At 43.2% G+C, this 23,393-nt stretch overlaps 1 protein-coding gene across 1 annotated transcript in view; it reads right to left on the minus strand.

Annotated features, from left to right (window-relative positions):
- Window positions 1-22,069, minus strand: part of RNF41 (ring finger protein 41) — a 317,703-nt gene extending 295,634 nt beyond the window's left edge. Inside the window, exon 1 of the mRNA XM_085600310.1 lies at window positions 21,691-22,069. The gene's annotated coding sequence lies outside the window, so the exon portion shown is untranslated. The remainder of the gene's footprint in view (window positions 1-21,690) is intronic.
- Between the last annotated feature and the right edge of the window lie 1,324 nt (window positions 22,070-23,393).

Genomic DNA, 23,393 nt, shown 5'->3' on the forward strand with positions numbered 1-23,393 from the left:
CACCCATCCACCACTGGCTCGAGTGGCTCTGTGGTGCCAGGTTTGGAGAATATACAACCGGGGCTCACCCTGGGCACGGCTGAAGATCTTGTTTGACGATTAACTGGTGGGCAATTCCTGAAGAGAAGACCACTGTTTTTCTTGGGCTGTGGGGAAGTGGTGGCCTAATGATTGTTAATGTTGTTGATTTCAACTGTCTTACAATGTGCTTCGGGGGGGGGGGGGGTGAAGGGGTTGCGCAAATTATCCCTTTACACTGGGCTGTTTCTTCCTTTTCTCCCTCTGGAGTTGGTGGACCCTCCAGCTGCACATCTCACAGTGGTATGGAATTAGTGGAGAGCAGAGAACCCGGTTGCACGGCTCAATAGAGTTTGTTGCTGTGGGGTGACATATGGTAAGGTAGCCAACACTGAAAACTTGACGAGGACATATTCCAACCATTCTCCTGGTGTTCCTTTGCATGGTCCCCACATAGATCATTGGTCCCCACCTGACCCTTGGATCCTACAATGCTCGAGGATCAGGCCTTCCGGACTTCTTTGGGTGAGCAAGTTCCCCGCTATTGATTTGATAATGCAGGGTTGGCTTCCTCACCAGGAATGGAATGGGAGGCAATGAAGGCAGTAGTCCTGGGTTCTGCATCTCGAAAAAGATTGGGGTACGAGCACAGCTGCACTCCGACATATAGTGGCAGGAGAGAGAAGCCGGGCAAAAACTGCATTGACGGTCGCTGTTCAGGGCTAGAGGTAAACTGAAGTAAATCCTGTGTGTACCCTCTCCGAGAATGTCAGGGGAGGAACAGGCCCATCCTGAATGCCCGGACCCTGTAGTGGGAACAGACAACCAGTCGCTATTTTGGGGGGGGGGGGGGGGGGGGTGCGTGCATCATACCATGGATTTCCTTTACGAGGGAAATTTGTGCCCAGCAATCTCTACCTTGAGACGCGCTCAGTGGCCTTGTGGTCCACCCTCCACTATCAGGTGCAGTAGGGTAGCGGTCTCTAAGATAGTGGTGTCACCCTGACTTCTCTATTTATTTGCGTATCTTCCAGTGGAGCTTTCGCTGTAGTTCTTCAGAGAGTCAGACGGCATCATGTTACTGCTGTATTGGAGAAATTTGGGTCGTGTGGCACTGAAGACTCTGCGCCAGCCGCTGAAGGAAGGTGGGCTAGCTGGGGTGGATTTTGAACTTTACTACGTAGCAGCACAACTGCAGTGGGTAACCCCCTGGAGGTCTGCACTGTAGGTTGTCCTGAGCCTGGCCTACCTTCTAAGCATTTTTAAACCAGTATCTTGCTGAAACCCAGACCAGTGTCCCTGGTCGGAGATATGAATGTACTAATTAGAACGGTGAGCTACGTGTGGGTGCTACAGCAGAAGCACACTAAACTGCCATATACCTCCAAACTGCCGTTGCCTGACACTTGGGGCAGATTGGCGGTTGGTCGGGACTTCGTTAGAGGACAGAAAATTGGGGGTCACTACAACAGGTGATCTATTTCGGGGGGAATCTATCCTTTCATGGAACTGCAAGAGACATATAAACTGCCAGCAGGACATTTTTTGCTCCACAGATCTCTGTTGCACAAGATGCGAGTGGTGGAGTCATGGAATTATGGAACCACCGGAGCACGATTGCCTGCATTAAATATTTCAGATAACAGGCTAGACAAAGGCGGTCACCTTGTCTTACACAGCACTGCTGAAGAGAGCACAACCAGCAAGTAAGAAAGATCTTTATTGCATGATTAATTAAAATCTTTGCAAGATAGCACAATTAAATTAGGTCACATATACCAATACATTTGTTTAAAAAAACCTCAATATATATTGCAGTAAGAATAATTAGTGATAATCACAAATTTTAATCGAAAGAATTCGCTGGTGTAAAAGCAGATGAAAAAAACTCCTGGTTAAGCTATTGCAATTATTGTCTATGTCCGAGGAGCAGTACCCTGCATTGTACTCCGTTGGTATCCGATTTTGATGTCCAGTTATAACAGTAAGTAGCAGTTTTGCGGTTTCTGCTTTATTAAAAACGGATCACCTGGTTTATTCTGTTATGTTACAGTTAGATTTGACATACATTTGCAATATTAACAAATTTAACCAATCTGCATACTAATTGAATGTCTCTTCCATCAAAGCAGGATTTTAATACTTGCCTCAGGGTTCCGATCCCTCTCACGTTCCAGGCTGGTTTTAATAGCAGAGAGCACAACTAGACGTGATGCATTTGAGACAGCACTGGGATGAGGACGCCACTGAGTAACCAAGCTTGGAGGAGGGTGTTGTAGTTGACCTTCAAACAATCCAGGAATACGCACTTCAAGCTCATTCAGTTCCACACTCTACATGGGGCATACCTCACCCCTCTGCTCCTACATACCATGTTCCAAGACGCTGGCTTGTACTCGGTACCTAGCGGAGAATGCTTTTTTCACAGTCTTGTCTTGCTCGTCATTGGCGTCATACTGGTCCTCCGTGCCCCAGGTCACTTGCCATGCTACTGAGTGGACCTTCGAGCTCACTCCTCAACTGTGTTTACTGAGCCTACATGACCCTAGAGCAGCTCGGAAAGTGACAGACCGATTGATAGACTTGGCACTCATACTTGCTCGCAGGCAACTGACCACGAGTTGGAAATGTGCCTGAGGTCCAAAGTGTGTGGAATGGAGTTGGTGAAATGGGCTGAGTGCGAGAGGGAGGCGATCTGGAAGAAAGAGAATAGAGGTGTATGTAGGATCCAGATTTTACCTGCGCGGGACGCTATACTGGTGGTTTGGCCCAGACTGGGTCCTAGTGGGCGAGTTGTGGGGGAGGTACAACTGTTTGGGGCCTCTACCCCTTCCACTAACTGGTGGGGGAATGGTGCTAACACTGCTGACCAACCGTTAAACTGTTCTAAGTGTGATAGCTTGGCAGGCTGTGGGTACCTGCCATGATTGAAAGCATTGATGGATGTCTATGGTATTGGCGGGTGGGTATGGGGACGTTCTTGTGCACTGCCCCTGCGAGTGAGTCCCGGGTATGTTAACCCATCTGCTGCCTTCCCCACACGGATGTATGATTGATCCTTTTTAGCCGCTATAGCATGTGGCACTCTACCTTGATGTATATCACGGCTCCGGAGCATTCTGCTTGCCTATTGTACCCTTTGATGTTGTGCTTTGACTAAATGCGAAGAAAGAATAGTCTACAAAAAAAAGACAAAATAAGATGTAATCATGTGCCTCACCCAATACTGCCCATCTTCACAATCAGACCTAGACCACACACTCACATAGCATCCTCACAACACAGACCCCAACCTCATACACACCCTACTAACCATCAGACACCCAAACCACTGTGCAAACATTCAAACTCAAGTTCATTAACACATACCATGTAGTACTCCACTCTCCAGCCATCACAGATTATCACCCATCACAAATTTGAGAAGTTCTTCACCACACAAACTTTGTTAGCTCCCACATTCCTATAGGCTACAGCATCCACTGTGCGGACCCAACACTTAAGAAGGGAGGAAGCGGTCATAATATTTCCTCCTGGTCCTGCATTCTAGGCAAGCGAGACTCAACTGCATAGAGCTTCTCACATGCCACTTCCCACTCACTGTAACTGCGTCCACCACCTTCCATCTCACCTACAAGCCCCTCAGGCAAAATAAGGAACTTAATGACTAATTCACTGACCTTGTCATCGCAAACATCTGAGACACCCACACAACACTCCTGAATGATCAACTCCCAGACACCGACAGTTTCCCAATCTCACCAAAACACTCCCATGGTACAGCACGCCAGCCAACCAATACACTCCAAAGCCTACTTACTCGACCCAGTCTTCTCAACTTCACTAAAATCCTATGCAAACCACTCTGACATTTGGACAGGGCTCAACACCTCACCATCTCTATCCCTGTGCTCATCGTCCAACTACCAAATCACAGAACTCATCCCTCGCTGTGCTATCTCCATGCCGAAAGTCAACACCCTTCTAAACATCTTTCTACAAAAACAAGCAAGCCCCCACATTCCAACTAAATCACTCAAGTGAAAGCCTTCAGCACCTTTGTACTCAAAAGACATTGCTAACAATAAACACTCCATCTGTAGACCAGAAACAAAATGGAATAAAAACAGACTCCTTAAGGCTACTGCAGTACCTCCCCACAATGAGCAGAAAACTCATCTCAACAGCCAGGCAAAGTACTATTAAAAAATGCCACCATTGAAGCCAACAGAAGTCGGATGCTCTTCATGACAATCAAGGACTGCATCAACCCCCTGACTGACCATATCCCACACTCCACAGACAAGTAATACAGCATCTCTCGCTTACTCAGTGAAAAAATACAAATAACAGTCTGCTATTCCTCTATGACCCACCATTTCTCAAAGCATACTGCAAAGGTTGTCCTTCGAAGCCCTATCTCGTGCATATTTTACTGGCATACCCAACGCATTGAAAGCCATCACACAAAAAGGTAGTCCAGTTAAAAATACTTTTATTTGATTTCGTTAAAATCATAAAAGGGTGGGAATACCACCATGGTACATAAGACATTGAATCAACATTTTAAAACCTGGTATATAAAAATTTTTAAAAAAGGAGAAAAAAAAAAAAAAAGAAAAATGCAACGAAATCATGTCCCCGGGCGATAAGCAGCTAGGTAGTTTAAAAGTTTAAAAAGAATAATCAAATGTAATTAAGAAGTCTATAAACAGATTATTTTGGAACAACAATTTTTCAAGAGTTTATAGCTCTACAGGACCGTTGAATTGACGAGCCTCCAAGGCATTTTAGCAGCCAGTAGAGTAAGAAATGTTAGTAATTGTAATCAGTGCAAATGGTGAACTGTAATCGGGTTATTTTGAAGGTACTTGGATTTAATTCGCTATTTTGTCCAGTTCTTTTGCCGTCGTTTCCCAGAAGTTTATGGCTCTGCAGGACAGTTGAATTGACAATCCTCCAAGGCATTTTATAACTGCCGCTCTGCATGTTCTTATTTGTGCCTTTCTTAATGCCTCCCGTAGGACAGTTTTCCGGATTTCTAATAGTGCAGGGCAGATGCATAGGAGATGTAATAATGACTCGTCCCCCTGTCCGCAGAGGCGGCATTCTTTAGTTGGCCATGTATGTTTCCATTTCGGTGTCAGGTCCTTTATGAGGTATGCCCCCAACCGCGGCAAGTAATGATTTTTGTGATATGAGAAATGTTCAGACAGATACGGTTGGGGTTTCAAAGTATGATAGGATTGTATCACTGCCCAAACATGTTTTTTTGTTTTTTTTAAATGACTGGTTTGTCAGTTAATAAAGAGGTCCTTTTAATTGTGTTGTTTACGACGGTTTTAAATCCGGAAAACGTTGTGATGGGTAGCCAGGCCTCCTCTAACTAGTATATGTATCAAAGAACAACCTGAGCTAGTCAAGTAAAAAGAACCTAACCTAGGGGGATGGGAGGTGTCAGAAAACAACTAGATTCTGAAATACACCAATTACAGAAAAAGAAAAAGGATTGTCCTTTTCTTGAGTCCCCTCACTCACCAGGGTTTCCCCACGGTGACATGCTTCATCATTGGGGTCCTCCCAGTCCTCTACGGACTGAGGCGTGCTGCGACTTGCGAATTACGTAGGAGCACTAAAAAATCAGACTATGTGTAGTGCAAGTGAAAGAGTGGAGTGGGATTTCAAATTAATCAGCTAGTGGGCCAAATAAACTTTATTGATGCTCTAAGCTGATAGGTTAAAAATGGGGTGATATGCTAAGGCCCCTAGTTATAATGAATAGGTGTGCCTAGCATGTGGTCTGGTCAACTAGTTTCGAGCTTCCCCAGCTCTTCTTCAGGACAACACCGGGACCAGCCCAGTGAGACAGTGCCACTCCTAGTTAACCTAAATAAGGTGCAAAATGTGAGACGCTGCAACTATAAGGCATGCGTAACAGACGATACATACGTAATGTACGTCAGGCAAAATCTGTAGGATGTAATAAGAAATATTAATTGGAGAAAAATTGTTCATATGTACTGTTATCCATAATAGTTGTGAGCACACTACACCCAAATGTTCAATCACTTCAGTCTCTGATGTGCCTCGTTGTGGGTTTTTATAAAAAAAAAAGGAGGAAAAGAGAGGAACGTTAATTCGCTTTCTCCATGCCGACGTTTTTGTGCTGAAAAGTGATTGTGATTTTACAAAATATCCATAGAAAACTAACGTGTCTGACACAACATAAAACACACATACACAAACATATAAATGACATAAATAGGCATTACATACTTTTTAAAAGACAATAATATGCCTCATGGTCAACGGAGGGGGAGTGGCGATCTTGTACATCTAAAGGAAAAATGTAAAAGTTGCCGTTAAAGCTGTGGTGTGCTTCGTGGTAATGGTTCGCCCTTTTTTTTGGAGAGAAAAACGGGAAGAATGGATGTTCTCCGTAAAGCGGGTGGGGTGGAAAGGCTGTCCCAGAGCGCTCACTTACTTGTACATGGACAGCCACGCTTCTGAACACCTACTTGGGCCAAAACCTACCGGACCGCATTCTGGCGTGTCTCCGGTGTGGTGCTGGTTATGTAGGAATAATAGAGTTGAAAGCGAAGTAGGGCTCGTACTCGGAGATCCTCCGGGGGCGGCCATATTGGATTGGGGCAATTTCCACAAAATATATAGGTGGATAACATGACGGTGTCTAAAAAAGCTCTGAATTTGGTGAGACTGAACGTAAATATTAATTTACAAAAGGATAGAAAGTCTCATAAATGAAAAACTTTTACATGCGAGCGGTGTATGCGAAAAAGAGGGCAGCCATCGCGAGATGGGACTGAAATTGAGAAAAATAGAAAAAGTTTGTGTAAGAAAACTTTATTAACCTCACATTCATTTTTAGGCTGCTAAGAATTAAAATCTATCGTGGGATAAATTATAATGATAAACAGGAGTAGGGAAGTTTATGTCAAAACAAGATCTGGCAGAGGTTGGATGGCCAAAAAAAATCAAAATTACACGGTTCACAAGTAGTGTAAAAAATGTGCGAAGGACTATGATGGTCCAAGTGATACAGTAGGGTTTGAGGCCATTGCAGTGGGTATCAAGGTCATGTGAATTGTCCCCAGGGTATATCATCGTTCAAACCATAGCTGTCAGAACGCAGCTTGAAAACCTATCGTTGTTCTTTCTCGTGTAGTTTTTTTTCAATGTTTTGGTGATTATTTACGTGTTCCAGAATGACCCAATTGAGGTCATTAGGTGTGTGCTGTTTTTCCAGAAAATGGGTGGTCATTTTGGTGTTATTGCGTTTACACCTAAAATTACTCCGGTGTTCGATTATCCTGGTGTTTACCTTCCTTGTGGTCATCCCCACATAGTGAAGGTTGCAGACGCAGGTAATCAGGTATACCACCCCTGTCGTGTTGCAGTTGGTGAAGGATCGGAGGTCCCATGTCATTCCGTTGTTGTAGGTTACTGTTTTTACTTGACTAGCTCAGGTTGTTCTTTGATACATATACTGCTGGAGGGTGAACCTAACCATCAACCTCTAATTCCCCCCATTTTTTGATAAACTCCTCTAACTAGTGCCAGGAGAGATTGTTTCAGGACTGTAGTAATAGAATTATTTAGCCTGGTTTGATTTTCGATCTCCACCCAGCAATGGTGGGCTAAGGTGTTCTCTTCAGATGCCCTCATCCTACAGTAATATTTGACTAGTGCGCCTTGTCTGGCTGGTTTCTGATTTTTTAGGCCATATTCCATTCGGATTTGAGCTGAGTTGTTCGACTTTCGTGCGGCCTTGGTCCAGGTGTTGCTTAAAGTTAAGGTGACAATCCAGTTAAAAGCCTAAGTATTTATACGAAGCCACCCGTGTCAACTGTTTCTCATCTAATTTCCAGATGAATTTGCATTTTTTCGTTATTGAATGATGTTTGGAGAAGTACATCACCTTCGTTTTTTGATGGTTGATTGTTAATTGAACAGAGGTGATTTAAGTTCCTAGTTTGGTTATTAGTCGCTGCAGACCTACTGGCGTTTGTCCTAATAAGACAATATCGTCCGCATATTGGAGAATTGGTATTGTGGTTTTGCCCAATTTTGGGGGGTCAGCTTGGATAAGCCGGAGATGCTTATCGAGGTCTGCGGTGTAAATGGTGAATAGGCAGGGGGCCAATACACACCCCTGTTATAGCCCGTTGAGCGTTGGAATCTTGTTGGTTATACTGCGCTCGTCTCCTTTCCTTATTTGGACCCACATGTGCGAGTACAGATTGATAATAGCCTCCAAAAGTTTGGTTGGTACCCCCCAACTTTGCATTTTAGCCCATAGCTTGGCTCTCGATACTTTATCGAAAGCCGCTTTAAGGTCGATGAAGCACACATGTAGGGTGCTGGATTCTGCAATGACTTGATTGGCTAAGAGTAACTGAAGAGATATTCGTGAGGGTGCCCATCCCTGCCCGGAAGCCAGTTTGCGTATAAAGTATGAGATATGTTCGGCGAACCCAGTCTTCTAGGTCAACCAACAGGTTTGAAGCGTACATTTTTGCCTCCACATCGATTAGTGCCATCAACCTGTTAGATGGGTCAGAGCGTGCGCCAGACTTGTATATTAGGTTTAGGATACTTCCTCGCCAGGAGACGGGAATCATGCTAGACGCCAAGGCATAAGTAAGCAGGGTGAGGAAACCAGAATGGGGGATCGTGCCGGAACAGGGCGTTTGGCAAGCCAATGGGCCCTGGCGCTCCCTCTGATCTTAATTTTTTTATGGTTTTAAGGACTTGCTCTTGAAAAAGCCGCGGGGAGAATTCAGGTGTTTCTGGATTTGGGGTGTTATGGACTGGGCCTGCAAAGGAATCCCCCTTACCTATTGGTATTCCTTGGTTTGGGGTGCCTGGGATGGAATTACATTGTATAGGAGTACGATGTGAGCTCTCCAGGTGTCCTCAATTATGTCCGAGTTGTGATGTCGGTACCTGCTATTTGTTAGCTGGTTGATGTTTTCCCAGAAGAGTTTAGAGTCTCTTTGTTTGCTGGCGTGGAGGAGTTTCGCCCAGGTATGCTCATTGAACATTTTCTTGGCCACCCTAATATCCCGTTTTAGATCTTTTCTTGTTCTAGATATTAAGGATAGAATTTTCTGGGAGGATTCCGGGCCCCGGGTTCGTAATTGTCTTAGGTATTTATTCAATTGTTGCTTTTGGTTTCCTCAAGCTGTTAGTAAACCAAGCTGCCCCGGTTTGTCTTCCAGCTTTCAGAAATTTGTTTTTAAGTTAATGAATAAAAGACTCCCAGGCCTTTATGCACAGTGGTACTGATTTGAGTCTCTCCAGAAGACTAATGCATGTACTCATGATGATATCAATGCATTCACTTTTCCAGATGAGGAGTTTAAGATTGTAGCTTTGAGTTGGTAAGGACATCGTGTTGTCTTTGGCTGGTTTTGCAATATTTCTTTGCAGCGTGAAGGTTTGCTGTCGATGGTCGCTTTCCGCCCTGTCAATAATTTGAAAATTCGAAATGTGGGGAAGAAGATCCTTGTCCGTATGTGTAGTCTATGGTTGATCCTGTTTTTTGAGTTACCCTTGTGAATGCTGCAGGGCCATCTGTCCGGCCTCGTCCATTAAGAACGCACATTGAAAGGTCGTCTAGACGGGCCGCACATCTCTTGCCGTGTGGATCACGTCGATTGGGGGCTAGTGAGTGGCCTGTTGTACTTCTTTGGTGCTATGCAGTAAATTCATGTTAAACTCTCCCAAAAGGGAGATGTTAGCTACATTAGTAACACTCAAACGTGCCTACCCAGATGCTATTAGTGTCTCAATTCTTGACCTCTTTTGTTTAGATGCAGGATGAATATAGATGTTCAGTATTAAACTGTTAAAAGGCGGATACTCAAGTTTAATGCATAACATCAAGGAAGAGTCCAGATCTATGGCGGAAGCATGCCATGGGATATCTGTTCAAATAAAAGTAGAAAGGCCCCCTTTTGCTCTCCCGTATTTTGTGACTCTTAGCCGGATTCAAAAATTCTTTGTAGCCTTCAATGAGTGAGGGATTTATCTGCCATGTTTCTTGGAAGAGAATAATGTTATACTTGATGATACAGTCCATGAAATCTGAGTCTTCTAATTTTGTGTTGATGCCGTACACTTTCCATGAGCAGATGTTACTACCCCGATTTGATTTAAGGGCTATTAATGAATTTCTTCATGCCGTTTCGGAGGTAATTCTGGCTGTGCTCGACTGTCGGGAACCCAGAGGCTTGGTTGCCTCTGGGTGAGCAAAGGTGATGGTGATTTTTGGGTGAGCAAAGGTGATGGTGATTTTCCTTGCTGTATAAATCTGTGCCCTTCACTGAACTGGGATGATCAGGACCATTGGCTCCCTTTAACAGGCCCTCAGTATGGTTTGGCGGATACAGCGAGTTTGGATAACGGGTTTGGGGGGGGGGGGGCGAGGGTGACCTTTTTTAACTCAATATCCCATTTGGCAAATGAGTCCTTCTGCTGCCAGATCTGCTTGTTAAAGGAGGTTATCAAAAAATGTAACTGTGGTGATTTCTTGACCGGTGGGGTAAGAGTTTTGTTTGAACTCTATGCTTTCTAGGTTGCTTGTGTTAATATGGCTCAAGGAGGGAAGGGCTTTGAATAGTTTAAGTAAAACACTTCTATTGAGGAGGTCATGAGTTTCCCTTGAGACATAGTGGGGGGGTGAAATCCAGTTTGTTGTTATTGTTAGGAAGGTCATGCTGCGGCTCATAACCTGAGCTCCTTACAGTAACTTTATCCACTACTATGCGCTCCAAGTTGGTCGGAGATGGGTTTGGGAGAACGTGTATGTTGTTTTGTGAGTACGTTTCGTTGTTCCTTACGTGGGTAACTTCATTGCCTCCCAACCCATTACTAGGAGTTGTTTCTGGGTTACGTCTTTCTTCGCTATCATTTGTCGTGACCAAAGTGGCCTTTGGAAGGCGGGTAGCACTGGTTTCTGGCGTAATGCGCCCTGATGTCGGTATGGGTATCGCGATTTGTGTAACCTGGGTTTTTGAGCTCTTTTCCGGTTCCTTGAAGAAGGCTTGAATAGGCTGTAAACATTTTCTGGCGGTGATTGCTCCCTTTTATCTTGATTTGGTCTACTTGAGATGGTAGCCGGGTTGATTTGTGGAGTTAATGGTTCATTAATGCTTACTGCTTCCAGGATATTTTGGGTTACGTTATCTTCACTTTAGTTCCTGTCCTGCTCGGTCGTGACGGTGATTGAGTTGGATGCCTGTCTGATTTGTTTGCTTTTTGTGGCCTCTCTCAGGCGTTTTCTTCCCGCTTTGTCAGTGGCTTAAGTACTTTAGATTGCCTTGCAGGTGATGCCTTGTATTGGCCGGTAAATAGAGTGTCCAGAAATCCTGAATTCCCAGATACAATAGGTGGTTTTGGTGATGGTGAGCTTGCCTGTGCTTGAGCTCAGTTCATCCCCATTTCACTTATATTTTGGCCCCTAGAAGGGCTGGGGCATACCATATCCACTTCTCTTAATACATTGTTTTCTTTCTCAGCTGGTGTTGCGGACTTGATAAGGGCATCCCTGGTTGTCCCCAGTATTTGTGTCAGTAAGGTTAGAACTGTTGCTAATTTGTCAATTATTGGAGTACAATGACAGTGGCAGATTTGGTATGTTTCCCGATCTCTCTGCACCTTCATACGGATCTGTGCTGGCGGCCCCAGAGCCTAATTGACTCCGAGTCCGAATCCCAGTCTGGGTGGCGTCCTGCTCCGATGATAGAGCAACCCGACCTTGGGATTCAATGGTAACATCTTTCATTGGCTCCTCTAGCTTCCCAACTAAACACCAGTGTTTTTACGTGAACACCCCCAGATCACAGAAGATCACCTGAGAAGCTCCACAGGGTTCCATGTTGTCCACAGGCATCTGTTAGCTCTACAGAAAGCCCCATGGAGCTCTACCCATCAAAACACACTAATATGCGGATAATGCATAACTCCACAAACATCCAACACTTAAAACACTATCTACACCATAACCAGGCCTCGATTTCCAGCACATACCCAAAGCTCAACACTACCAATACTGAGTGCCTGTTATCTGCCAACTTCAAGGAAGAAATAGTACAAACCAAGCTCTATGACAAATATTGACAGCTTTAAATCCCAAACATAACTCCATGCCAAAACATTTTGATTGACACTATACACCAACCTCACTCAAGTAACAGAGTGCCAAGCAAAACATGACCTATAACCCTCTAAAGGAAGTAAAACCATTCCTCTCAGAAAAACAATTTCAGAATTGCTGTTCAAGCCCTCCTACTCTTGCATCTGGATGGTACAGACAACCTGCTCCACAGCATCCCCTCATAGAACACAGCACATCACCTACAGGGCCTGAAAATGAATATCATCCTGATGGAACTCCGCCCACTGCCGGCCCGCATCATCTTTAAAGTTAGCTGCATCATTTACAAAATCATCACTACTAGAAACCCTGCCAATCCAGACAAGCACACTATCTTTGGTGGCTCTCAGCACACCAGCAGCCAGGAAACCAGACTAGAAAACAGAGAAGTGTAAATAAATAAAGACAACAGGTCATTTTTCATGTATACAACCAGGATCTGGAACAACATCAACGTATATATTAGGACCGTCCCAACCCTGCTTCGATTCTGTAAAGAGTTGAAAATGCACATTCTTAAAGATTACTACATCAAAATACAATAAAAGTCCACAAACTAACTAATCCTAAAATCGCTTTTGTTATTTTATCTTTTACAGAGCCCCGGTAGTGCTCAGCTGCCTCTAGCAAGATTTACAGTGCATAAATACCACCTGCATGAACCCTGATGAAATTACCTCTCCATACCCAAGCGTGACCTTGTAGTAGCTTTAGCACCTGAAGTTCCCCTGATAACACAGATGTCATTTAAAACACTGCCTCGCTTTAAAAAAAAAAAGTATTGTATATCAATCGGTACGGTTTAAATAAACAATATGTTAGTCTCCATAACAGCAAAGCTATTACCCACATACGCTTTCTAAAGGAAGTTTATCGCCCCTGAATATTTTGTACAAACGGCTCCAAATGAAAATTGAGGTTACATATCTACCTCTTAGACATGGGCTGACATGTCTAACACACACATTTAGCGTTATAAAAAAACACTTAACATGACAAGCAGTCCACACAAACTGCAGAGAAGCTCAGATTAGCTATATGAAGGGCATTAAATAGATCATTGATGCAAAAATTGCATTATGACATACAGTTATTATTCCTCTGTTGCTGCAATAGTCAAACTGCAAATTGCCACCAGTGTAGTTTGTTGCTCCCGAATTACACCTCTGCAACTGCCCCCTCCCAAGTGCTCCCTTCCACGATTTTTAAAATCAGTCCCATAGTCTAGGGCTAAGGTTACCAAACTGTGGGTCACCAGCCGATTTCTGGTGGGTCGCAAAAGAGTTATAAAGATGCCTTTACATTTTGGACTTCTCTTGTCATTGTGCTTTAGAGACAGGTCAAATGTCAGACTTTGTCTTCTGCAAATTGCTGCTTATATCAACATGGGAATGGTGTTTACTTTTCTTTCTCTGCAAAGAAAGAGGGGTTTTTAAAGTGAGCTATGTGACAATCCAGCTGATGAAGCACTTTGTAATCGAGTGTGATGGAAACAAAGATTTTAATACACAACACAAATCAAGACACTTTACTTGGTGATGCACAAATGTCAAATATTCACAAAAAAACGTATTTCCACACGTTATCATTTGTGTGCTACAGAGTTTTATGAATACAACTGTATGACTGTGCAAATTTAGTGGACATTTCAATTAAAAAAATGTGAGGTCTGTAAAAGACAGTGCGCTAACTAATGATGCGTTAGTAATATATTGCTATATAACTTAAACTAATATTAGTTTCTCAAGAAAAGTGGCTCTATTATGAGTACCATTAGAGAATATATATATTAGGCTTCATTCTTTTTATTTTCACTCTTCTGTAGGGCCTAACTTGCAGCACTAAAAGAAACAAGCATTTACAATGCAACGGTCTCGGCATTGTTAAAGTTAGAGCTATTGGCATTGCTCAGGACAATGCCGTTTCTTTAAATGTTTTAAAAACAAAAACATAAACAAAAATAATGTCATGAGCAATGCCAATAGCTCTAACTTTACCAATGCCGAGACCATTGCATTGTAAATGCTTGTTTGCGTAGCAGTGGGTAACATCCAAATAATTTTTCGCAGCCATCTTAAGATGGTAAAACATGTGGCCGCGACCCGGACGGCTTGTTAGTGCCAAGACAGAGAGTCGTCAATGTTGACGCCGAAATTCCGGACATGGTTAGACTATGTTACATAGTTTATCACAAATGAAAATACTTTAAATAGTCAACATGCTATAAAACCTGTTAAAGGCCACTTGCAAACTGGGGATCTCTACCCATATTCTTGCCCACCATATGGCTGACCCTAATTTTTAAACAGTAAGGCGGGCAGATATTAATGCCACAACAAATTAGACGGGTAGGTACTAAAACTACACCCTGAGCACAGTTTTATATCTGGACTTAACAAGCAAATTCTTTGTAGGGAGCTTCGACGAATATTAGGTAAGTACAAAAAAAGTTAAAACAAATCCTGTCACTTAGAAAACTTAAAATTGCAGAAGTGCGGTACAAAGCACTATATAAAAAACAGGTTATTTTATTATTATTCACAATCCATAACCCCAATGCAATCACTTATACACTAATCCCTAGACAGGTGCAGATTGCTTGGCGTCCGGGCCACAAATGTTTTACCCCGGAAGAACACATTGAGAAGACTTCAGTATTTACTGGCTGTGCAAGTTGTACTCCATTTCGATGTAAGCTCCTTGGACCAGCGGATAACTTTCTAACATATTATATTATTCCCCACTGAGAGGAAAGCAAACGGTGATAGGTGCTTTATGCCACGGTGATTTGTGCCATGTTTTACCTGACAAATTGTGCTGGTAAAAAACGAATTGTGCCCGTTTACTGTGTCGAGAATACAAACACCATTCAGGGGTACATAAAAGTGTGTGTCAAAATCACGATGTGCGCCTCCCGTAAAGAAGGACCTAGTATTCTTCATTATCCCATAACAAACTATTCCACAAAGCAATCCCTCAAAGGTATCCACCAGTCAAGTGTAAATACAACTCTTGTGCACAACTAAACCCGAGGCTACGCACATCAAGAGTTTTTGGCTCCAAGTCTACATCGCGCATTTCTTGGGCGGCATCTTTAAAAGCACTTCGCAATATTTTCTGGGATCATGAAGCAGAAAGTGTCAACCCAAGTTCACTGTAAAGCATAAGAAACATTATCCATATGCCATACAAATTTTCAAATTGATCAGTGTAAAACTAAACTGCTGCTAGAAGTACAAGATGAGTCAGATAAACAAAAGATTGCGATGAAATGTGTAAAGCATTTAACAGAAAAACGTTATATGGCATATTATTCAATCCCCATCGATCTATTAAAGGAAACAGACCTAGCGACCGCACAGCTGCCAAGTGAAGCTCTCATAAAGGGCACGCCTTTTTAAATTATTTTTTAAGGGAATGATGGATGGGCGGGGGGGGGGCTTCTCAAAACTGCAAACAATACAGTGAGACGAAGGTAAAACTTGTGTCACCACAGGGGTCATATGAGTATGGACCAAATCTTCAAATCAAGTTAATATTACCGCGCAATCCGAGTTTGAGGGAAGATTAGAAACCATAAGACAAGCTGGGTACCTGGGATAGAAAGGGAGCTGGGTCGGAGGAATGAGTGGTTTAGGCAGAATTCTACTGTACTTCTAATAAACCTCTGGGGCCCTAATAATATGCTATCTCAACCGCTACGGATATGAAGGGTAAGGGATAGGTGCTATGTGGCCGGCTGGGTGATTGGAGGACGAAAAGATTGGGTGAGAATGGGCATGGTTCGAGACAAAAAAGGTGGGCCTTTGGAGAGGGGAAAAGGAAATAGCAGGGTCCCTCACCAGGGATGGTTTGTGAGAGGCAGGTGAAGGTTCCTGGGATAGATCAGCGTTAAATGCATACGAAAGCTTGGGCAAGAGAAAAACAACTTAGTGTAGAATGATGAGCCCCGGCTGCAGTCGGGACCAACTGGTGACCCAAGTGCCCCCAGACCCAGTTTCCTTCAGTCACACCCCACTTACCATGATGGGACCCGTCAAGAGACACAGCTAGAGCCACTGGGATCATGTGACTGCCGCCCCGCCCAAAAACAGCCGTACACTCTCATTGGACCAAGTCTGACATGACTCGTAGAAACGCACCCATCCATTGGATAGTAGGACGCATGTGTCATTTCCAACAGAAACGCGTCTTCCAATTGGAAGGTCATACAAACCAGCTGCTCTACCAAATAGGGGCGTTTTCATTGGGCTTACAGTAGCAGTGAGTTCGTACTTGGAAAGTTAATATAATTCTTGTAATAAGAAAAGTGACGACTAATGCCAAAAAACATGGAAAATCCCCAAAAAATTAAAAATACAATCGAACCAAAATAATTCTGTGAAAAGCAGAGGTGCTTAATACTATTTAAACGGGTTGTACGTTCTGATACAATCTTTACCACTGTTGTGCCCTCATAAAAAGTGTGAAAAATGTTCCATAATTGCTGGAGATATTGCGCTGTATATGAAATTCCCATAGTAATTTCGGCAACACTAAAAGTGCTAACCACTTCAAGATGGCAACTATGTTCATTCACAGCCCCGGGTGGTTCGTGCTTTTCTCTTTCACATTACATGCCACTAATAGAGGAGCACTATTTCGACATACTAAACAAACATTGGCAATAGCAAGCCTATAGGTCTGCCAGTTGCATACCTGAACGTGCTTATATTTTGACCTGCCAATTAATGATTTATGATGGGAGGGTGGTGAGGTAGAAAATACAGTTTGCTATATCAGTGCAAATGTAGCTCCAACTGCAATGGCAGCGCACTGAGCCTTTCTTGAGAGATGTGCTTCTCTATAGTAATTTGCCTACGGCCGTTTATCGGTATAGACACGACTCCTTTCTCGTAAGACAAAAAGTAGGTGTAGCAGCGCATATTGTTTGTGAATACACTTTCGGTAAGGTGGCGGCGGTGGCCTTAAAGAAACCTTTAACAGCAACAGCTGACAAGCAATATTATCCGTACACCAGATAATATTTTTTAATCTGCAATTTTGCACCGCGTAAGTAGACTAAATCCTAATATTTCAAGTCCAACATGGCCACCAAGTTCCCACATGTGTTTTGGAGAAATCGGACTTGTCCTTTTCCGTGTTTCTTGTTATTTCCAGCCAATGAATCGACATTAGATTGTCAAATAACCAATCCGAACCGCGGCTGTAGCTTTTCCCGCGAAACAGAGTTTGCGCTTTGGGAGGACGAACAAGCACACCACTGCCTTTCTCCGAGGCAGAGCAGAAATGCCTCGGAGAAAGGCAGCGGCATTTTCGGATTCGGGGGCGTTTGTCTTTTCTCTCCTCCAGCCATTGGCTGGAGGAGAGAATGAGACTTCCTGCAAAAAACACGCCCCCCGATCCGAAAAGGACGGGGCCTAATCGGAATGACTGACCTCTTCTCCAATGGCTGGCCAGCATTCAAGAGGCCAGCCAATGGAGAACAGGGGAGAAGAGGGGCAGGTTCAAGCCCCTCTTCTCCAAGTCATTAAATCTCGCGAGCGAGACTGCGCAAGCGCAGCCTTCGCTAGCCGAGACCTAAAAACATGTTACCATGGGACAGTTAGCTACCAAAGAACATTCAGTGGCTCATTATACATACATGATGTATAAGTACTTAGACGGGTGTTTGTGCCAGTTTTGTAACTTCTGGTAGTCACATGTAACCTGCAGGAGACCGATTTGAAAACAAAGCATGGGGTTTTCAGCACTTCATTCGTCCGATATTGATGAAATGAGTAGCAATGGCTTAATAAATAGGAACTCTTCCTATTCTCAATTCTAAAAGCATTGGTAAAGCAAATAGTCTTGTCTATGTAAGAGCTATTGGCATGTAGTACACCAGCGCGGATGCCGTTCAGCATGGCTAAAAGTTAAGAGTGTAGAGGGAGTTGAAGGGCAGGGAGTTGAGGGACGCAGAGGGGCATTGAGTGGTATAAAGTGTCAGAGTGGAGGGTCATGGAGTGGAGTATGCATGGTGTGGTAGTGGACTGCCGTTACAAGCAAAGCATTTTCAATTGCAATGACCATTACACTTGCACAGACATAGTTTTAATGATAAAACTATACAGCGCACAAAACGATAATGTGTGGAAATGTCATCACTGGGTGTATCGATATGTTTTGAATGTATTACAATATTTGTTTCCCACATATTTAAAAATTGCAACAACAAAATCTTCATTTGTGCTTTCTTCATTCTGATATATTCTGAAAAGAATGCAGTTCATTTACAGACATTGAAACTTTGTGGTGTGCTATAAAAAAACATTGTAAAGCATACCTTCAGCACCCCCCCCCCCCCCATACCCAGCATGACTGTCATATAAATCCTCTCACTTTGAAGTCAGAGAACGAAAAGTAACTAAGCTCACTCGGAAGGCAGAGCCTGACATTTGAACTCGGTCTTTGAATGCACAGCACGTGACAAGCGAAGAATAAAATGATAGGCCTGTTTACAGAAAGTAAGCACCTATGGAAGAATACAGTACACAGGAGGGTCTAACTCAAGCTGGACAGCCTAAAACAAATGAAGCCAGCAAATAAAGCAAGCAACTGTGAGTAACAAAACACAACACAACACCATTAGTAAGCAATGAGCAGAATGGATTTCCACTGAAGCTTTCAGAATGTCCCAAAAAGTCTTAAGCAAACCAGACAGATGCACAGTCTAATAGGCTTCGCCCTAAAGTGACGTATGTTACATTAAGCAATGCATAAAACAAGTTTGCATCCATTTGTTTAATGAAAACAATTAAAGTTTCAATGGAAATTAACGTTTCAACAGATACAGACTGCAAAACAACAAGTCCCTAAAGTACTAAAACATATCAGCAAAGGTGCTTCAAAAACATTTACACATAGTGCTATAAAAATAGCAGAACTTCTCCTGAATATTGCAGGAAGGCTTGATTTACTGAGGATCATTCAGAACTGGTTAAGAATTTTGTAAAGCAGTATGTTTTTTTTATTTTCAAAAGTGCCATAGCTGATGGTTATCAGTACCAGTGACATATTTAAGTGTTATGGCCTGTACCCATTTTACCTTAAATCCTGTTAAAAACTGTGCATTAAGTTATGACCATGATTTAGGGGCTAGTTACAAGTTGGCCCGAAACAGTTTGCGTCCAATCTTGGTAATCTGAGTTGGCTGATAATGCCGCACTTCAGAGATTTTCTTGCAAGTAAAATTTTACCAGGTTTCAATTTGGAAAGAGAGAAAATCGGCAGAAATCAGATTAAAAAATTCTAAAGCTGCAGAATATTCCTTATTCCAATCTGTGAAAACTTAAATGGGGTGGTAATTTTTCCACATCGTAATTCCAGAAGGTCTTGGAAGTATCCCAAGTCAAAGCTTTCAGCCACTAAATCTAGCCAGTTCTTTACGATGACCTAACTATAGATAGTAATGTAGTGGATAGGATGGAGTTGACCAATCTGAATATGTATTCCTTTTAGGTTTTCCATTAATTCCATGTAGGTATAAAAGCATGTAAAAGTGGTCATAAATGTATGTTTTTGCCCAAATTTACCTTTGTGAAAAGGGCAGTATAGGTCTCTTTAATACATGGTAAGCCTCCAAACCTACTTTAAAAACCGGCCTCTTATTTCTTTATTACAGTGGAGTTGTGACATCATAATGCCTGTTGCTACAGCCAACAGCCAGTATTAAAAATAAATTTAAAAAACACAGGTCAGGAAGCATCAACATAGATGTGGTTTAAGCAATGAAATAAACCGATAAGAGCAAGGAAAAGCGGTTCTATCTATAATGAACAGTTATCAACAGAAAGGAGAAATTTATGTCAACTTTTTTTTTGCACAGGCATTTTTACATGGGAAAAAAACCAATCTCTCTACGTGTTACAACTCATTCTGAGCTACAGCCAATCTGATTTACATGAAAGCGATTATAATGGTTTAGGCTATAAATTACTAATTGTTTTTTGGTGGAATTAAATTTGCACTACAGATTTGGCTCTTAGTCTTAATGTTTATGTACATACTATTTATTTCATATGAAGAAGCAAGACTCCAAGGATTTAAGATGTTTGTGGGAAAAGTGATAGTGTATTTATGTATTATAAGGAATAACATACCCTCTGCTGTACGTTAAAAGGATACTGCAAACCACCTGGAAGTTCTATGACTTCATAAGTGAAGTCAGCCTTTGGTCTTGTTACTCTATATGGCCATGGAACACCGCAGTGACATGTGATATCCTTATAATGTATGGCAGGAATTTGTAGCTGATATATAAAAGAGAATACAAATAAGCAACTGTGCATTATGATTCCATACAGGGGTCAGTAAAGTTGCAGGGCTTAGCACATTGCATGTATTTTTTAAGCCTCTCCAACTTTGTTAAAGTATGAAAATGGTAAAGTATTATTTCCATAGCTACACAGGTACCGAACAACATTATAGAGTATAACTGTTATACTAGTTCAGAGGAGCTGCTTACATCCCTTTCTCCATACTTAAGGTCATGGGGCAGATATTCAGGTAGCGATTGGACAATGGGAAGTAAACTACTCCAGCTGCCTCTCAGGGTGAATGAAAAAGGGACCGGAATTGCCTGAAGCAGGATATCCTGCAAGATTTTGGATTGCAGCTAATAGGATGGTGTGGTGCAAAAGGAATGGACACGTTTATAAAGCAGATAGCCCTAATACTATACAAAGAACGCAGGATGCTCGTGATATTTTATTCAACTATCAGCCATTTAGAAATGTCAACAGAATCCTAAAATTGAGTGTAATATAGCTTTCATGTCATGCTTTCTTAAACCGTAGCATACCATATTCCCCTACTTTCCAACCTTTTTATTGTTCATAATACCACTTCTGAGAAATACGAGTTTTGAAAACTTTGCTGAGAACATTCTTCTTATGATCTAAACCTAAATATTACCTTTCATAACTTATGGTAACAGCACCCCCAACTTCCCAGCAAATACATGACCATTAGTCAAAACATGCCTGCGGCAGAATTTAAGGATGGCTCTGCTTAGGGGGCACATGACAATGGCCAGCATCCTTCCCCTCTAAACATATCCTACTTCCACTACCGCTGTGCTCGGAGGGAACTGGGCATGAGCTGCACCCATGCCCTTTGGTCAGTAACCATGCCTGCCGCACAAATCGGTTACCAGACAGGACCAATGTTCCTATCAATTAGACCCATTATTACTCCAGTTTCACAACTTTCATTTCTTATTGATTTTTGACAGACCGCACTACATCCATATTCGTGGCCGATCACCATTTCAGCATGGCCCATTCAGAGCAAACATCACGGATCATGACCATAGATTTCCCTGCCCTCATAAGCACTCCAAATGTGTTTACCACGTAAGATTTATTGCTAGATTAGTGTTTCCTCTACCTCCCCCACACTACGCTAACGCATCCTTGGAAAACCTGACGATCCCCAAATCCCACTCATACCAGTGTGCGTGTCTCCAAAGTTAGAGAGCTCCTCGGTCACACCAAGCAGGAATTGTCCTTCGCCGCGGTCTCTTCTCCACTGAATCCTGCGTTCCCCCCGTATGAATCCTGACAGCCTTCCAAGCTAAAAGGCGAAGATGCACTTTCCCCGGTGTCCTGTTAAGTGGTGTGTTCACTCTCCACATATGCCTTCCTCGGCCTGTGTGCAAGAATCTACTCCTTCATCTTGAAAAGCCGAGGCCCGTGTCTTCCCGCTAAGGTCGCCCCGTATCGAGCATTCCCCGCCCCCGATAGCTCCACTCCCAGACTCCCCTGAGATACCGTCGCCACCTCCGGACTCAAGGCGCTGCTGCTACGCAACACCAGAGCGGAAGTGCCCGCCCTCTAGTCCAACAGGATCAATGTGTGACCGACCGTATTACCAGCCAATTGGGGGCATAGCAACACAAAGTGGGCGTATCTGTACACCACCCGCCAATCGCAATCGCGCTCGAGGCTGACACACAGGTGGTGAATCAGGTGACAGATGACGTCGTAGAGGATAGAGGCGGTGACGCAGAGCATGGTCCAGGGTCTGGGAGGTTCTAAAATGATTCGTACGTCAGCAACTGCATGGACTGAGCCACCAGGAGGGAATTAGAGTAAGGTTGGTCCGTTGATGTAGTGGGAGTGAAGCCCAGTGAGCTGCGGAGTTGGTAGAGGACGAAACACCTTACATTTATCGAAAGCAGTAGAGAATTTAGAGATAGAAAATATTATTTTACACCTGACCCGGTCCTTTCGGTTTCTTTAAGTATTTTTACCACCCCTTCAGGTTCTACACAGTAGGGGGTTTCCAGAAACTGGGTGCTTTCCTTTGCCGAAGAAGACGTCAGACGCTGTTGAGTAAATGAAATATGAAAACTTCGTAGTAATTCTTTTATTCTTCAAAAACCAACACGACGGCTCCAACAGCGGAGCCGGCAGAACATGTAGAGCGTTGCGTGGTCAGCTGTCAACTGTCAAGGCAGTAGATCACTTCACCGCTGGAACGTCACAGCTGATACGCGTATCAGCTGGGACAACAGTGATAAGAACTACGGTGTCCACGTAGGGACACATAAAAACACAACACATCCCCCTCCTTATGGAAGGGAGAAACAAGAATGCAGATCCTAAACGTGGTTTAGGTTACTCACAAATAAAGTCTCTCAAACTCGCAGGAGGACCCAGGATTCTACCTGCCCTGCTCGTAGTTACTGGTAAAGCATTGTTCAGTTCTGGTGTTTTAGGCAACTTGCGTCTACCTTTGTCACCTTTGAGACTTGACATCGCGATCCGTCCAGGTGGAGTAACCAAAGCTTGGTCAGCACTGGTCATAAGATCCTCTGGCATGTCACCCTCTGAATCCTAGTCAACTGCTTGCTTGCGCAAGTTCCTGTTCTCGGGTTCAATGCTTGGGTAACCTGGTCCTGTTGGGACCTCCATTGTTTGTTTGACTGCAGATAATTTTGAAAAATGCCACACTCTTCCATCACTCAGTAAAGCAGAGTTACAGTATATCTTACGGACTTGGTACGGTGGGGTATACTTATCCTGACCCTTTGTGATATGTCCACTTTTCTTCACCTTCACAAAGTCACCTTCATTAAGCACTACTGCTTTACTCCCATGAGTTTTATCGTAGTACACCTTTGCCCTCGCTTGTGACTCAGCAAGCTTAT

This window comes from Triturus cristatus, chromosome 4_2, assembly GCF_964204655.1.
Source record: "Triturus cristatus chromosome 4_2, aTriCri1.1, whole genome shotgun sequence".
Classification (NCBI taxonomy): Eukaryota; Metazoa; Chordata; class Amphibia; order Caudata; family Salamandridae; genus Triturus; species Triturus cristatus.